Raw genomic sequence first — 12,382 nt, 5'->3', positions numbered from 1 at the left:
CTGATGAGCCGTCCGTCTCGTCAATAACCAAATGCAGAGTTTTGGACCTGAAAATAATTAATTAAATCGTCACTGATCGAAGTCATGCATGTTGTTATTCAGGCATAACCAGAGTAGCTAGCACTCATCAGTTATGGTGATATCGCAGATCAACCTGCTTATTGCTCCGCGTCGCCTTAATTATATATCAACATGTGATGCCTCAGAAGAAGACGATGATTGCCAGCTGACGCGCACCCAATTAAGGGCCAAGACGGCCGTCGGAAGTCGGCAAAGCTAGCTCCAAGACTCGTACGGTTGCCACCAGAGGAATAATCACATACCTCCATGGCAAGGCAATGGCCAATAATCTCCCTGGCCTACCTAGTACTACCTTTGATTTCATCGCTTTTGTTCATAGGGATCTCATGTGCCATACACTGTAGATATTCACGTCATACAAAACTTGAAATTTTACGATTAAAAAATTATATATCCCAAAAAAATCGATGTTTTAGCTCTTGACACTAAGTTAGGCACATATAGTTCGAGCTGAGAACACTGCGCTTTTGCAACACTCCATGTATTCTTCTCAATTAACGGTTCATTCTTGCTCCCTCGTCCCAAAATGATCACCGGCCCTAAGTCAAACTATCTCATGTTTGACTAACTTTATAGAAGTAGTTAGCATGTATCGCCTTCAATAATCAGGGTACATTTGTTTTGAGCATTAATTTATCCTAAGAATCCTGAAAGCATGAGTGTTTTTGAGATGGAGGGAATAGATGATAGGTATGTGTCAATGATATTTGCTACGGAGTGTAAGAAGGTAAGATCTCGGAGAGGAAAAGAAAGGGCAAGATTCGGCCTATACATTCTGGCTTTGGCATTTGGAAAGGTAGGTAGGCCCTTGTTTAGTTCCCTTGGATTCCAGAATTTGACGCTATGCAAAAAGAAGATTCTCCGTCACATTAAACTTACGGTATATGCATGGAGTACTAAATGGGACGAAATCAAAAACTAATTACACAGTTTAGTTGTACTTTGCGAGACGAACGTTTTGAGCCTAATTAGTCAACGATTAGACAATTATTACCAAATAAAAACAAAACGCTACAGTAGCTACAGTGCATGCCGAACTTTGGCGGCGCCGATTCAGCGGGTGAACTAAACAGGCCCTAGGTTAAACTTTGGTCCCTGCAGCATGGCGACAATTGTATTGTACGATATTGGTTGCGCCGCCCTAGCTATGTAGGGCAGGGCAGGGACGCAGCGTAGGCGTAGGGAGGCAATGGCAACAGGACGGCATCGCATATACCACTCACCATGGGGACAAAAGGAAGCGAGGCGCTGCTCATCACTGGGCACTGGCTCACTGCTGCATGCACTGTACTGGATCCAGCCAACTGAGCCTTAGCGGCGAAGGCTTCCAAAAGGCGTCAACGATTAGCGGCTGAGATTCCGTTTAGGCCCTTGCTATGATGGATTAACGGAATTATTACGGACGGATTATATATTATTATTACTTGTTCTTTTTTTTTTTTACAAATTATGGAGTGCATTGCTAATTAGATCAAAAGTTTGCATTCAACTAGCTATAGGCTTTGGAAGATCTAGTATAACGGGGTGGTAAATATATGATGGGAATTTGATGTTTCTGCCCCAATTTTATAGGATTATTTGGATTCTTGCCATAACAATTTCTCCAGTTTTGAAGAATGCAATTACTATTTGTCTTATTGGAAGCTTGCCATTACTATTCTGCTTTCCCCTCACCCTTGCCCTTTTCTACATCTGGAGCGTAGCTAGGCCCACCTGCAGGTGCCGTATTTCCATATGTGCCCGCATTGCCCCTGTACGAGGTGGTGCAACCGAGGGTCGCATTCTTGGCAGCCATCTTCCTGGTCCCGAGCGCGAGGCAGGTGGTGATGACGGCGGGCAGGCCCTCAGGTATGGCGGCGACAACGAGCGCGCGGCGATCTCAAAGTAGTAGGTGCACTTCTCAAAGGAGAAGCTGACGTTCCTGGCATCCATCCCCCCTGGAGGTCGAAGATGAGGAAGTACTTGACGTTGATGAGCCAGACGAGCGCGCAGATGAGGCCGATGATCTTGGTGAGCGCCTCCCCGAACTCGTTGAGCTTCTTCTTGAGCGGCGTGTCGTCGCCCTACTACAACGCCTGGTGGATCTACGCGTGGATGGCGCCGATCTCCGTGGCCATCCCAGTGCGCGCGACGATGCAGAGCGCGGCGCCGTTGACGACGGTGGTGCCGGCAAACACCATGCACTCCTTAGCCTGTATATCGACCTCCACCGGCAACGCGCGGGATGTCTTGTTGATGGACATCGTCTCCCCGGTCAGCGACCCTTGCTCGAGGCAGAGCGTGGAGGTGAGCAGGCTCGCGACGCGCATGTCGACGGGCACCTTATCCCTGACGCAGAGCTGCAAGACGTCACTCAGGACGAGGTCCCGCACGGGTAGCGCGGGGACCCAGCCACCATCGCGAAGGATCGCGGCGTGGTGGGACTGGATCTCCTGCAGCGCGTCCAACGCCCGCTCCGCGTTGGCCTCCTGCCACACCCCGACGGCCACATTCACGACGAGGATGAGGAAGATGACGAGCGGCTCGACAAAGGCGGTGAGCGTCGGGGCGGCGCCCGAAGAGGTGGAGGAGGAGAGCGCGAGGAGCAAGGAGACGGCGGCGGCCGTGAGCAGGATGCGCACCAGCATGTCCTCGAACTGGTCCAGCAGCAGCCGCAGCAGTGACGGGCCCGGGTGCTCCGCCAGCTCGTTCGCCCCATGGACGCGCAGCCGCGCCGTGGCCTTGACGGAGGAGAGGCCGTGGGTGATGGAGACCCCCAGCCGCTCCTCGCAGTCTGACACCGACCGCGCCCACGCCGGGAACGCGGATAGGCCGTCCGCGTCGCCGGTGGCGGCGGCGGGCACCGGAGCGGCGGCGGTGGAGGAGTCGGGTGGTTGGTTCATTGGCGTGCGGTGCGAAGAGCCGAAGACCGGAGCACACCGCAACGAACCAAGCCAACGAAGCAGGGGATGGCAATGCCCACGCTGGGGATGGACGAATGAAGCAGAGTGCAGGCACGGGCGGTGGAGTTGTGGGAATTCGGGGGGGCACACACCGCGGCACTAGCAGCAGACTGCTCAGCCTTATCCTCTCGTACAGGGGTAATACGGGCACATATGGAAATACGACACCTGCAGGTAGACCTAGCTACGCTCCAGATGTAGAAAAGGGCAAGGATAAGGGGAAAGCAAAATAGTAATGGCAAGTTTCCAATAAGACGAATAGTAATGGCATTCTTCAAAATTTGAGAAATTGTAATGGCAAGAATCCAGCCCTATTTTATACTGCAATGGTGATTTTACCCCTACTTTTTAAACTTTATGATTTTGCCCCTGTGATTTTGAAGCGAAGCGTCTGTTTACCCCTATTTTGTAACACCGTTAGATCTGAGTTGATTAAATGGCCAAAAAAAAGAGAAAATAAAATGTTCACACGTGGACTGTGTTGCATATGTTACGAGTATTTCAGAGGCATGTTACAAGCATTTGTTCAAAATATTTCATCTGTTTCAGACTTATGATGCAAGCATTTTTATCTTAATGTTGCACATGTTTCATACTTATGTTGCAAGAGTATGTTCGAAATGTTGCAGATGTTTTAGTCTTATGTTGGAATAAGTGTTTTTATGTTTGGAACTGTTTTATCTGGATGTAGCCTATATTTAACACACATGTTGCAATTGTATATTCCGAATGTTTCATCTGCTTCAGTCGTACACTACTATAGGATGGACTTGTTGTCCTGGGCGGTAACGGCCTTTAGTCTCGGTTACCGCGCCGGGACAACGATCCTGGGACTAAAGGTGGAACCTTCCGTCCTGGGTCATCGAGCCGGAACTAAAGAGGGACCTTTAGTCCCGGTTGGTGTTACCAACCAGGACTAAAGGCCCTCCAGCCGAGCAAACGTGGTCGCACCCTTTAGTCCCTGTTGGTAACCCCAACCGGGACTAAAGGTTCCTTTTCTTTTTCTTTTTTTTTCTTTAATTTGTTTTCAGTTCAGTTACACATATTTGTTTAATATATAATATGTTTTTATGTATGTATTCTACGCTGCTAATATAAATACACGCACGCATATAATTACATCTAATTCTCATCTCGAGGATTATTATATTCGAATAAAGAATGAAACTATATATATTATAGATATATATGTATATATACAACACTTTCATAATCTTGTTCTCGAAAATAACGATATCAATAAACATTTAATTTGCATCATTAGTTCCTTAGGATCAAAGTAGAACTCGCCGTTAGGATTTAGCACTTTTTCTAGAAGATATCCTGCTATTGACTCTTGAACTGCTTTCAGATGGTCTTTTTGCATGACCCTTCGTTTCAACCATTCAGTCTTGCATTTGAAATAAAAGAAAAAGTATTAATACATATATATATATATTCATTTAAAAATAAATAAATAAATTGATATATACGTACTCTAAGGACATCTTTAGGAGTTCTTCTTATGTGTGTGGTGATAAATTCACAAATGTAGTATCCACACAAGTTATTACCTGGTTGCTGCCGCAAACATCACTGTACGAGAAGAAGATTATTCTCATCATCTCACACGTAAATTGAAGTACGATATAGTAATTAAACACGTGGGGAAGTATATATAGTATAACTTACTAGTATTTCAACTATATTAAGTGGTGCCTTGCAATCCTTGCGGTGTTGCCGAATAAACTCTTTCCAAACCCTGTGCGACCAATAATGTACGATCATTAATAAATTATGGCAAAGTCTATTCAATAATAGTTGTGCGCGAGAGATCGAAATTACCCCTGGATAATGTCTATCATATCTTGGTATAGTGCCCGCTCTTTTCTCAATGAGTCCAAGATTACTAACCGACTTGAGTTTAACTCAATGACAATGAGTATCCAGTGAAACCTGCATTGGTTTATACACACACGTACATGCATATAAGTTGTATTGATATTACATAAAATGTGTAGACTACATTATTATTAACACTTACTCAAAGTTGTACGGGAAAAGTATTATTGTCTTGTCATGCTGCTTCACGAAGAACTTCATGATATTCGTCTATGCTTCAGATACCCAGTGCTCCTTGACGATAATATCGGTTTTGAATACGATATAAGGATCAATGAAGCCAACATTGGTGTCTTGTATTCTTTGGAGCTCTGACATCTACAATCTGTATATAAATATAAGTTACATGTGAGGATAATTATATACACGTACAAATGGAAGTGAGTTTATTAAATAAAAGTAAGAATCACTTACAAACAAAAGGAGCTAATGATTGATTTGTCCAGAGCATCCAAGTGGTATAGTTGATGCAATTCTTCGAAACTAATATGTAAGATGTCATCGCCACGGAAGTAATGATAGTCTCTAAATCTGATAAAGATCCACTGCTCACCCCTACCACACGCCTGCATGTACCACTTGTTGAGCAAGTACATTTGCGTACCCAATTCATTCAGAGCCGCATGGTTGTACAGACTTTTACCAAATTTATAAGTCTTCCAGGTATCAACTTCTAGGTTCTAGATTGGAGCTTTGCCCATCAATTGATCCAAGGTTAAACCAGTTTGTTCAAAAAAGCATTAAGGTCTTGAACCAACACTTCTCCAGAGTTGTCTGGTCGATAGACTTCTATGTTGGAACCATATTCATTAGCAACAACAAGATTTTGCATTGGTTGCTTCTGTTGTCCGAGTTGTGGGACATCCTTCCCTGATGCTCTTTTCCTTTTCTTATGTGCATCATGTGACTTCACGAGGGAGCGGTCATAGTCTGATAGTGGCGGAGGCTTATGAACTTCAAGCGTCTTTTTCTTGTGAGCTTCGACCTTCTGCCTCAGCTGATCTCGTGGTATGTAAAAGTACGACTTCTCCTTAAGCTTCGCTTGTCTCTGCTTTTGGATATCTATAAAAAAATCTTTCACTTTTTTGTCTTCTTCAGCTACTATTTGCTCATCAGTCTTTTCAGAAAGTATTTCTTGAGAAATAACTCTTTTTTTGGGTCTTCTTTGCCACCGGGACCTTAGACGTCTTTGTAGTGCGTCGCTGTGGAGGGGGTGGGGGCGGTGTTGGAGACCGGTGTGGAGGCGATGAGGCTGGTGTTGGAGTCTGGCATGGAGGCGTTGGAGATAGTTGTGGAGGCGGTGGGGCCGGTGTAGGAGTTGGAGATCGTTGTGGAGGCAATGGGGCCGGTGTAGGAGTTGGAGATCGCCGTGGGGATGAAGTCGTCTCGCCCCCCGCGATGCTGTGATGAGATGGGGAAAGAATGATTGGGCTAGGCTGGGGGGAGACCCTGCTACAAAAACAAGTTGTGGGTCAATTATTTTTGAAGCCAATATAAAATTAATGGAAAATAATATTTCATTCACTTTCATTCATACCTAGGGTAAGGTAGGGGAAGTGGTGGCGCCCCAGGAATGATGATGAAGCGTTTGCGCCATTGAATAAATGTCTTCTCTGCTTCTCCTAGTGTCTTCTCCCCATCACCGCCTTCAATGTCAAGAGGAACATTGCTGTAACCTTTGAGCACTCTATCGACTGAGACGCTAGCATATCCAGGTTGAATAATTGACCCATGGATTCTTGGTGTCTTCGTTCGGTCTATTGGAGATACAACCCCGACAGCCACCATGATTGATGCATTATTACCATCTAGAATGTGTAGCTCACATATTGTTAGAGGCTCGGTAATGTCATCAACAGGGAAGCGCAACCCAGCGTCACCTTGAATAACTGGTAGCTCCGTGGAAGCACAACTACTTTTCATCTGACCAACAAGGCTAATGGTGACTCCCAACGTTGATTGCGATTGTATTTGACTCATTGCTAGCTGCACTTGCCTCTTGATCTCCTCCTGTATTCTTGCCTCAAGAGATTTTTCTCGTTCACATGATTCAAGCAATGCTTGTCGTGACTCATTAACAAATTGCTCCAATACACGGATTCGGTCTGCCTCCTCATCCTTCTTTCTCTGGCGGCTTCTGTAGGTATCCTTGTCTGATGGGAATGCTTGTATCCACGAAACCGCCCCATAGCCTCTTATTCGACCACCGTGTTCGGGATTCTTTAGGGCATATGTCAATTCATCCTTTTCTCTGTTGGGCTTGAAAACACCACTATCAGCTTCTTCCCTAACACGAGCTAGTCTCTGTGTTGCTCTCTCAAATTTTTGGCCGAAAATTAGCTTGCCAGTGTCTGGGTCTAGGCTTCCCCCATGAGTGTAGAACCAATTCTTCGCGCGTTGAGGCCAGTTCTTCTCTATTATTTTAGGTATGATTCCCTTGGCAGTAATCTCTGCTTCTAGGTTCTACCACATGGGAATAGCACTCCTATAACCACCTGATCCCATGCGATGATGGTATTGCTTCTATCGGGCATTCTGCTGATTCTTCATCACACGTTCCTCACTCTCTTGAGATGTCTTGTATTGTACGAAGTCATCCCAATGGGACTCCAACTTGACAAACACCTTAGCATTGAAATTTGGCATTTCATTCTTCAAGATAAACTTTTTATACAATGTCTTCTTCCAACTCTGGAACAATGTTGCCATCTTCATTGTCCAATCCCTCACTAGCTCCTTCAAAGCATTATCTGCTTGTAATGTGAAATACTGAGTGATATCTCTCCAAGCTACGTTCTTATCATGATCAAATACAAAACTAACATTAGGAGCGGATATCTTCTGCTTCCATTCACGAGCACTAACTGGAATCATATCCCTTACAATGAACCCACATTGATTGACATATGTCTGAGCATGTGGTCCTAATGGTTTGCCGGTGTCGGTGTCGAATTCTGATATTATGAAACGGCCCTCTAATGGCTTTTTTGGCCCTCGGACTTTCCTACTCTTGCCGGTGGTTGATGTAGATCCAGAGACCGGCTACATGAGTAGAAACACAACGATTAACAACAAATATACGTACGCATGCATCTAAAAGAGATGATAGATAATCGAATATACCTCGCCAGTATTTTCTTGCGTGACAATTTATTGATCTTCAACCACCAGGATATTCAGGATATCCTCATAATCAGCAAAGTACTGACTCGTGTCATCTACATCCGCATTGGTGCCGGCGTTGATAATATCCGCCATTATGTCATCATTCAAGTTATCATCCGGAGCAGCCATTTGTATCTTCAAGATAACACATAGATAGAATTACTATGGCACATAATATAAGTACATGTGATAACACATATAGAATTACTAAATCTAATTAAATATAATAACTCATAATATTTCATAAGGATAAACAATAATAAGGTATAGGCTTTGGAATCGAATCAAAAACACTTTCGATCCAAAAACATGGAAATAAGTACATGTATATATACATATAGAATGATACAATTTTCTCTCTCTCTCAACACATAGAATAAGTGCATATGTATATATCTCTAGATATGCATGTGATAACACATAGAATGTCTCTCTAGATACAATTTTCTCTCTCTCTCAACACATGGAAATAATTAAGTACATGTATATATACACATAGAAATAATTAAGTACATATATATGTATACATATAGAATCTCTAGATAGAATTAATTACTAAATCTAATTAAACCTAACATATATACATAGATAGAATTACTAAATGAAAATTAAATCTAACACATATATAGAGAGAGATAGAATAATAATTACTAAATATATCAAAAACTATAATAAAAACTATCCAAAAAACTATCTAAATAAAGTACTAATTAAATTTTAATACATTTAAATCTAATTAACATATATAAAAAACTATCTAAAAAACTAAGAATAAACTACTAATTAAATTTTAATACATTTTAATCTAATATATATATCAAACACTACCTAAAAACTATCTAAAAAAACTATCTAAAAAGTATCTAAAAATATGGCCGAGCGCTATAGCTAGCAACAGGCTAGGGGCGGATGGCCATGGCGGGCGTGCTGGTCGGCCACGAGGCCGAGCTGAGCCGCGCGAGGACGACGTATGGCGGAGACGATCTCGACGGCCGCCGGGCAGGGCTCGACGACGAGGCCGGGCGAGGGTAGACGACGATGGCGGCACGGCAGAGCTCGACGCGGCCGGACGCGGCAGAGACGAGATCGACATTGTAGATCGAAAAATAGAAGATGAACAGAGAAACCGTTCGATATATATAGGCCAGGACACTTTAGTCCCGGCTGGTAACACCAACCGGGACTAAAGATCCTTTAGTCCCGGCTGGTAAGCCGAACCGGGACTAAAGGTCCAACCCTTTAGTCCTGGCTCGGCTTACCAGCCGGGACTAAAGAATCTTTAGTCCCGGTTGGTGTTACCAGCCGAGACTAAAGGTATTTTTGGGCGAGCAAGTCCACCCACCCTTTAGTCCCGGTTCCTGACCTGGGCCGGGACTGAAGGCCTGAAAATTTTGGCAGCCCGCCAAAGTAATTGGAAATACCTGAGATTTTGATTTTGTTCTCCTTGTTTAATACTAATTAATTCTATAGCAACTTCAATACTTTGCAATATTTATTTTAAAAAATACTATTGATTAAATAATTATTTATTGTAAATAGGAAAATTTTGTAACCTAAAGTTTTTATTTTCTTTTATGAATATAGAATATAAATGTTACTAATACTAAGTATTTTGTTAATGCAAAAATATATTTGTAACTTAAAATTAATAAAACTAATATTATTCGATAGGAAATTTATTATCACATTATTGTAACGTCAATGTTTCAATTTTTTCTCAGTTTTTTTTACAAAATGACAGAAAATTTTTGTTGAACCTATAAAAATAAAGAAAATATAGTATTTTTGTTCTACAACTTTTTCAAATGAAAAATGGCCTATATAAGGATTGTAGATCTTGATGAGTTGAACAAACTTAATATTCAAAACTTTTCAATTTGAGACAATCTAGGGTTCCGAAAACTAGTTTGTAGGCATCGAAATTTAAAAATCACAAATTTGAATCATCTAAACTTTCTCAAATGGAAAGTTGACCAAAACAACAATTGTATATCTTGATGAGTTGAACAAACTTGGTACTCAAAACTTTTCAATTTGAGACAATCTAAGGTTCCGAAAACTAGTTTGTAGGCATCAAAATTTAAAAATCACAAATTTGAACCATTCAAACTATCTCAAATGGAAAGTTGACCAAAACAACAATTGTAGATCTTGATGATTTTAACAAACTTGGTATTCAAAACTTTTCAATTTGAAGTCATTTAGAGTCTATAATACTAGAGTCAAAGTGTTGTTTTTTCATTTGACCAAATTTGACTTGGTCAAACTTGCTCAAATGAGACACTAAATGACCTCAGATGAAAAATCTCTGAATACCAAGTTTGATCATATTAGCAAGATCTATAATTTTTACATAGCTCATTTTCCCATTTGAGAAATTTTTATCAAACACTAGTCACAAATTCTTGAATCTCATATAGACTTTCTAAAACTATATCACACACTTGTGAAATTTGAACTATATTTTATTCAAACTTTCTCAAATTAAAAAATGGCCTATATAAGGATTGTAGATCTTGATGAGCTGAACAAACTTGGTATTCAAAACTTTTCAATTTGAGATAATCTAGGGTTCCAAAAACTAGTTTGTAGGCGTCGAAATTTAAAAATCACAAATTTGAACCATCCAAACTATCTCAAATGGAAAGTTGACCAAAACAACAATTGTATATCTTGATGATTTTAACAAACTTGGTATTCAAAACTTTTCAATTTGAAGTCATTTAGAGTTCATAATACTAGAGTCAAAGTGTTGTTTTTTTCATTTGACCAAATTTGACTTGGTCAAACTTGCTCAAATGAGACACTAAATGACCTCAGATGAAAAATCTCTGAATACCAAGTTTGATCATCTCAGCAAGATCAACAATTGTTACATAGCTCATTTTCTCATTTGAGAAAGTTTTATCAAACACTAGTCATAAATTCTTGAATCTCATATAGACTTTCTAAAACTATGTCACAACAGTGCATCGTTGTACCATGCGGGCACGACAGTGAATTTCTTCTTGACGTATGACCCTTGGTTATGATCTTGTTATAACCATGGAGTGTCTTCATCATTTAACATGATGCTTGGATCTTTCTTCACTATGAAGGGTGGAATTTGGACATTTCTTTCATAATCTTCTGACACGTCTCACTTGTCTTCAATTCTCACTATATTTATTTTCCCAAAAAGAACTATATGGCGCTTTAGCTCATTTATCATTGAGTTGATGTCTTTGTTTTTTCCTCTCTTTGATTTTGTAGACATGTCTTTCACATAGAACATCTGACTCACATCGGCAGCAAGGACGAATGGTTCATCTTTGTACCCAATATTGTTGAGGTCCACTGTTGTCATTCCATACTCTTTGTCGACTGTTACCCCTCCTCCGGTTAGCTTCACCCATAAAACCGGAACAAAGGGACTTTAAAATTAGGTGCGTAGTCTAGTTCCCATATATCTTCTATGCGGCCATAATATGTTTGTATATTCCCATTTGGATCTGTGCCATCTATGCGAACACCACTATTTTGATTGGTGCTCCTTTTATCTTGGGCAACTATGTAAAATATATTCCCATTTATCTTGTACCCTTGGTACGTGAGTATATGCCATGATGGTTGCCTAGCCAACAAATACAGTTGCTCATCAATATTGTCATCGCCTTACATTCTTTTCGCAACCAACCACTGAAACTTTCCATGTGTTGATGCCAAATCCAAGCTTCAGTCTTCCCTGGAAACTTGGATCGTAAGAACTCCTTATGTATCTCGATGTACGGATGCACCAATGACGAGTTCTGAAGAACTATGTAGTGTGCTTTATTGAAATAATCGTCTTTCATGCCAATATATATTTTCTTCCCTAAAGTTCCTTTACCATTGAGTCTCCCCTCATGTCGTGATTCGAGAACGCCAATCAGGGCAAGGTCAGGAATAAAGTCAACACAAAACTCAATGACCTCCTCTGTTCCATAGCACTGGGCGATGCTTCCTTCAGGCTTAGAACGGACTTTTACATATTTCTTCAAGACTCCCATAAACCTCTCGAAGGGGAACATGTTATATAAGAACATAGGTCCAAGAATACTAATCTCCTTCACCAAATGAACTAGGAGGTGTGTCATGATATTAAAGAAGGATGGAGGGAACACCAACTCAAAGTTGACAAGACATTGAACCACATCATTCTGTAGAGTAGCTAGTTCCAATGGATTGATTGCCTTCTAAGAAATTGCATTGAGGAATACACATAGCTTCACGGTGGCTAGATGTACATGTGGAGGTAGAATTCCTCTTAAAGCAACTAGAAGCAATTGCGTCAT

General features: G+C 41.5%; 1 pseudogene; it reads right to left on the bottom strand.

Annotated features, from left to right (window-relative positions):
- Positions 1-1,735: 1,735 nt before the first annotated feature.
- On the bottom strand, positions 1,736-2,963 carry LOC136470071 (calcium-transporting ATPase 4, endoplasmic reticulum-type-like; annotated as a pseudogene).
- Positions 2,964-12,382: the final 9,419 nt, after the last annotated feature.

The sequence above is a fragment of the Miscanthus floridulus genome, chromosome 8, assembly GCF_019320115.1.
Source record: "Miscanthus floridulus cultivar M001 chromosome 8, ASM1932011v1, whole genome shotgun sequence".
NCBI classification, from domain to species: domain Eukaryota; kingdom Viridiplantae; phylum Streptophyta; class Magnoliopsida; order Poales; family Poaceae; genus Miscanthus; species Miscanthus floridulus.
Note: the sequence above shows the minus strand (reverse complement) of the source record. Positions and strands in the feature narration are given on the sequence as shown.